The sequence below is a fragment of the Hippichthys cyanospilos genome, chromosome 6 (assembly GCF_059441005.1).
Source record: "Hippichthys cyanospilos isolate Australia breed blue-spotted pipefish chromosome 6, RoL_Hcya_1.0, whole genome shotgun sequence".
NCBI lineage: Eukaryota > Metazoa > Chordata > Actinopteri > Syngnathiformes > Syngnathidae > Hippichthys > Hippichthys cyanospilos.
The window spans coordinates 7,017,445-7,023,889 of NC_142374.1; the positions used below are offsets into that span (position 1 = coordinate 7,017,445).

General features: G+C 41.2%; 1 protein-coding gene across 1 annotated transcript in view; it reads right to left on the reverse strand.

Moving 5' to 3' along the window:
* Window positions 1–4,246, reverse strand: part of LOC148422006 (leucine-rich repeat-containing protein 4C-like) — an 86,925-nt gene extending 82,679 nt beyond the window's left edge. The window contains exon 1 of the mRNA XM_088417991.1: window positions 3,005–4,246. The gene's annotated coding sequence lies outside the window, so the exon portion shown is untranslated. The remainder of the gene's footprint in view (window positions 1–3,004) is intronic.
* Window positions 4,247–6,445: the final 2,199 nt, after the last annotated feature.

A 6,445-nucleotide genomic window follows, 5' to 3' on the forward strand; every position in this document is an offset into this window, starting at 1 on the left:
CACACTGCTGCGTTTAAATGCTTTGTGGTTTTGCAGTGTGAATAAACTGATGAATAACAGTTGTTGAAAAATCTGACCACAACACACTCTTCAAAGCAATGCAGCTGTCATCTTTTCAGGTGAGCTTTTATCACGATCACATCAGCTGCCTCCGATGCAGGACTTGCCGCAACATGCCGGCAGCCATTGTGTCGAGGTTATTATTAGCTAAAGCTCGGGGAAAAAAAACAAAAAACAAACAGTTCAACAAAGATTACACACACTGGAAGTATTGAAACTCAGTACAGATAGAGTCCATGCAAGAGCTAGTATGGAAAAACAATGAAGAATATTACATGGTTGAAAGAGGGCCATGGTTGTTAAGTTATATGAGCATGTGGTCATAAAATGGTCTTTATTGGCAAGTGAAAGTCAATTTAAGGGTGTGTGTTACAGTCATATGTGCTAGATGACCATTTATTATGTAAATAAATTAAATATTCCATTATGTAATTTATCAAAGAATTATTGGTCACCTGACAGGTGGAAAAAAAATAGATCATGGTAGAATTGGTTACGTAATCATGGTTTGGGGTGGGCTATTAGTGATTTGGTTACACCTTTTTGAGGTGTTATTTAACACTACATTACTATTTACATAAATACTTTTGTTTGTTGAAGATACACCTCAAAGTTAAGGGGCCTATAATGCTACTGCTGTAGTGAATTGCTTTTATGGTTGTAAATGTGAAACATGGTATAGTAATAAGAAATAAACATACAGTATATCTCTCATGGCGCATGCTGGTGTTGTATTGATCCGTTCGTCCACACCTGACATCAGGTTAAGGCACTTGTATTTACAACCTATCCTCTCATCTTGTCCATGTCCACACTTTTTCCCCGCATCTTTCCGCCATTCAAACCTCACAAATTCTTCCCAAGACAAGAAGATGGGGAGCATTTTGATCTGTAATTTAGCTGCTGCCATTAAATGAACCCTCTTGAGATGTTTCATAAGCAGGGAACATGGGCTCTATAGTGATAGCTCTATTATTGAAACAAGTCCCGAGCAGTGAAAGAAGGGAATGCTAATAGTGTTCTAAGATGGGCTTTGTCGAGATTAATCCGATTTGAGAAATGATCATTTCATTATATGGCCCCGAGTGCTGCCCCCGATCTGAACCGGCCCATAAGATGAAGTGGGAAATAAATGACAAGCTTGTGGGAAGCAAATACATATATACAGTAGAGTATGTCAAGACCCGGGCCTCTCATCGCTGTGTTCTTTCTTACGTGACAGTTTCATTAATTTCTTGACATGGCTGCTTGAAATGATTTTCAATAGATGCATCACACAGCAATATATAGATAAATTAGACGTGAAACAGATGTCTGAGGAAACACTGTCTTGGTGTGAACAGCAGGAAGATCTCCGAACTAAATCTGCTCAAAAGCAAATGCCAACTACCACAGAGGACTAACGTGCCACCGATAATAAAGAGATTATCATTGTCTGTGCATTTTAAAGTTCATATAGTTTCCATTTATAAAGATGTGCATCCATTTCCTATATTTATCTCCAAATGGGAAAATGAATCATCTGTCTTTCCACCGCTATGAGTCAACCTGCGCCACTTTGCACACTGCAACCGTATTAGTGTGTGGGGAGAAATAATGCTGCTAACCTCATTGCAGAAAAACTGTAGAATCAGTATTTAAATATGTCCCAAGGTGATGTCACTCCATCACAGAATGCTTTTCTGCAGATGACAGATACTCAGGATATTTCTCACACGGTGAATAATGAGATTCATTCTTCATGCAAAAAGTGACAGCTAACCCCCATTTATGCATTTACCACCAACAGTGGTTGATGGTTTGCTGATGATGACAGACATCTACTTTAGGATCACCTGTGGGGGAGTAGATGTGAGTAAATACTGCATGCGTGATGGAACAAGTGAAATACGGTATTGGCTGCATATCTCTTGATGGCTATGATATTCTATTAGGGGCTGGGATTTTACTTTGACTTTACACCTGGAGGAACACTGACGATAGTGTACACTCAGTCTCCTCTTTCTAACACAGTCTTTGGCCATACATCCAGAATAAAAAACATGAACATATTTTCTCCATGCTAAACGCATCTTATTGCAGCCGTATGGTCACAACTCTACCTACTGTACGACATATTTGTGCTGGAGCAGCAAAGGGCCTTCCACAAAATCTTATGAGCTGGTGAAATAAGATTCGGGAGCAACATTTGACCAATCAATCCATGCATCTTTAACTTATCCCACCATATAATGGAACCTGGTGCAAGAAAGGACAGGCGGCTTCTATTTCAGCACCCCAAAAAGGGATCAGCTCCATTACAGGGAGCCATGGAGGCATGGAACAAGTGCCTTCTGTGTAGAGCCCGGCCATGCCAGGAAGATACGACATGACAGGCAATGTCTGACGATTTAGGCAACCAGTCATGTGATACCAGCAGTGCTTCTCTTGAAATACAAGCAAAACATTATTTCATAATTGTCATATTGTAGTCAAAAGTCACAAAATAACTAATATAATCACACACTCAAATGGATTCAGCTTGCTGCAGATTGGTTGGGTGATGAATAAATAGCTGTTGCCTACTTTGCATTCAGTGGGTGTACAGCGTGGTGCAGTGTACTCCTCGGTGGTGCCTATGATTCCAAATATTGTATACTCCAGACAGGGCCACTTTAGTCACTTTGTATTTATATATGTACCACACGTGAGCTGGAAACGCTCCCGGAGTGCTTACGGCAGCGCGGTGAAGCTTTTCACATCATCTGCCAAATCAGTGCTTGCTTCAAAATTGATCAGATATCGTCTCAGAGCAGACAGGGCGCCTTGCCGCAAGGAGGTCGATGTTTATGTACTATAATTTGCATTTAGTCAGTTGCAACTATGCCATTTGTAATAGAATTTATACTTGTATAGTCAGGTGTGAGGCAGGCAGAGGGACACGCACGCACACACACAAGCTTACTTGTTCAGGTTGACAACGATCCTGCTGGACGAGGCGTTTTGAGAACGTTCCTTTTGGTCAAAGCACAAAACAGCATCAAAAAAAAAAAGAAGGGAAAAAATCCACGATTCTCAGACGAGCTCGCACAATTCGAGGCTGTTTAGCCCCCCTCCCATCACAATAAGCATTCCATCCATCATTGTAGAACTGGAAATAACTCTCAAAATGATGGCGATATATCCGATTTTGCCCTTTTCCATGACGCTGTTAGCGCGGAGGGACCCACAAGTGCCATTGCTGCAACTGCTCGACCCATTAATGTCCCACACTTCTCCTGAGTTGAGGATTTGCACACTTGTTATTCCTCCAGTGCTGTAAATGCACAAGATATAATATGGATAAATCTTCCCAGATGATATGTAGTTCACCTTCCAGGTTGATGCATGGGGGGAGGGAGGGGGTGTTCAACGCCGAACAGCGTTCTTTACTTTAAATATCCTCTTACTTTTTTTCGGAAATATCACATGTCATCAAGTCTCTATTACTTTTAGCTGTCAGTCCCGCCAAATTTGAAGAGGTTTGATGGAAAAGCTCGCGTTGGCTTTTGAGTTTGTTTTTGTCCCTTCAAGATTTGTTGAATTGAAATGTCTCATACACACGCAATCTTTATACCGAAGAATTTAAGTCATGTAATATCAGTACCTTTTATTCCCGGCTGGTCCTCTATCCATTAGCAAAACGAAAAATGTTGACAAGCGGACTCCAAAAAGGAGGTGGAATCCAGCGACTATCCACAAAAAGCCATTTATAACATCTTGGATTGAATTTTGTTTCTCCGAAATCTTAAATACTCTCGTCTCCTCCGTGCATTGATATCATCATGTGCAGTCTGGACCCAAGTCAGCTGAAGAGGAGCCTCACTTCTGTGCCACACGTGCGTAAATCTCTCAAAATCAAGTCTCACCTATCCACTCAGGAGATCCACACAAGGGTACAGACGATGGTGAGTGCTTCTCACTCGAGTGTCCTTTTTACCCGTCCTTCTCCACCTCCCTGAGCTGCAAACGCTGCGGGCTTGTGACCACGAGACCTGGCTCGCTGTCCGGGCATGGATGCTTGCGTGCAACGGTGATGTGGAGCATTTCAGACAGTGTTCCGGACAGGCATAGGAGTGATAAGCAGTCATGTGGGTTACCTCCCTCTGACAAAGTGCTCCCTCAGTCACTGCTGCTGAATCGGGAGCAGAGAGGCAGGATGTTGTTTCTCTTCTCCCTCAGACGACATGTTGCTCGCTCAAACATGCGCGGCTCCCGCAACGACATACTAAGTTTGAAATCCTCTCGTATTTTTTTTGTTTTTGTCTTTGCAAGTTTTGTCTCAAAGGCTTTTGTCGTATGTCGAAATTGATGGTCGAAGGTGCACCGGTGACAGACGACAGTGATGGAGAAAAGTGGTTTGACTGCTGTGAATAAACCAGATTGGACGCTTGTGTGTCTGACAAAAAGGACACGACTGCCACCTACCGAACCCGCTGTTAGCTTTCTTGTCAGTGCGATTGTTCCTCGGGCTCATTGTGCAGAGGACATTGCATATTTTGCTTACAGAGAGCTCAGATTAATACAGTATATCTTTTGAAATCTGGAAATGGTAAACGGAACCTGCAGCAAAACTAGCGTAAACATTGGCTTTGATTTGTATATTCATTTGACTCAGGGATCTTGATCCAAACCATAGCTGTGATTTTGCTGAATATTAATATGAAAAAAAACCTCAGTACATCCATTACGAATCATCAACATAGATTAGTAGTATGGATTTCAGTATAGACCGAACAATGCTAATGTGGTTCAAAAGAAAATGAAATGAAAGAATTAAAGATCATGGATGCCCACCCAACCAACTCATGCTTTATTTAGGTTCAGGTTGAAAAAAAAAAAAAGAGTATCAATCTTATTGTATTCTGTGGCCGTCCCACGCCCACCCTACTGTAACAGCAGAGTCCACATTTTGCTGACATATTACTGCTCACGTCCCACCTTTCACCTGGCACGATATGCACCGCATGCACAGACACAAACAATACACATTACATCAGCAGACGAAGCTAAGAAATGTGTGGAGTGGGCAGCGATCTAAATGCCAGAGTAGAGATATGTCCATTGACGTACCAGCATCTGATATTACTTCCCCCTGTGCTGAACAATGTTGTATCATTCACCTGCTTGTATAAATGTCTTGACTGTCTCCATGTCTCTGGCATATAAAAGAGCACTGACATGCTTCACAGTTTGATTATTAGAGACTAGAACTTCCTCACCTTTTGTTTTCTTTTACTTCTCTTCTTTATAAGAACGCAATGGACTCTGATGGACATTATTAATGTACAAACGTAGGTTGCTTTTTGAAATTTGAAAGCAATGTTGGAGAAGCTACATGATTGTCATTGCTGCGGTAACTTTAAATTGTTTTGAGCTACTTTTCTGAATGGCAGACTCACCAATTGGACTTGATGTAAACATTTTTTACTTAGCGTCAGATCTGGATTTCTGGTCACCAATTATTTCGATTCTGGTCTTCATCTCAGATTATGTGGCTTTGGAGACCACAGCATCATATCTGGTGGAAACACTTAAGTAGTTAAAGTGACGGGATGTTCAATTGTTTGGGTGCATCTATCTGTAAATCAGCCAATGTCACATCTATTTTTACTTGTTATCTGCCAATATAGGTCCTTGTTTGGAATGACACTTAAAATATGGAGAAGCGGTGCACTGCAAGCCAGTTGCCCTTGTTTCTTGAAAGGGCAAGACATACAAGTCTCTTGGGGACAGTTATTCCTGAAGTGGCAAGGACAAAGGCAATTCCAGGTCATACCTCAACATAGATTATTGGTGAGAATCTATGCACCGTCATTAAAAAAAAAGGTTAGTAATTGTAAGTAATTGCTTGGCTTTAGCAATTCGATCTCCAAACGTGAGACTGCATACAACCTTTAAATGGTAAGTTTTCACCGCACCACACTCTTCTATAATTTGATGGTGACAACCCTGAAAATGTGATGTTTAGACACAATGAAGCAAACGCATTGCTGTGGCTTTCAGAGATGACTCAACTCACGCAGATCCCTTCCTTTTCCTCTGAGTATTATGTTGTCACAGCCTGAATAATACATGTGTTGGGATGGAATTAGATAATGTAATAATCGTGTTGGGTATGCCATGTGGGTTTCAAGCAGAAGGAATACTGTGTGTATCCCACTCAACTCCAGCTACTTAAAAAATGCTTGTTTACTCTGCCAAGATGGTGTTTTAGCTAAAAGAGAGAAAAACACATTGCCAGAAGGAGAGATGTTTGAACAAAATACATATTATGTTCCAATCTTTTTTACATGGCTGTTTTTAAACAATCATTTATATAAAATTTCCCTGGAATTGTGTACATGTGATGTGTCTTTACAAAAAG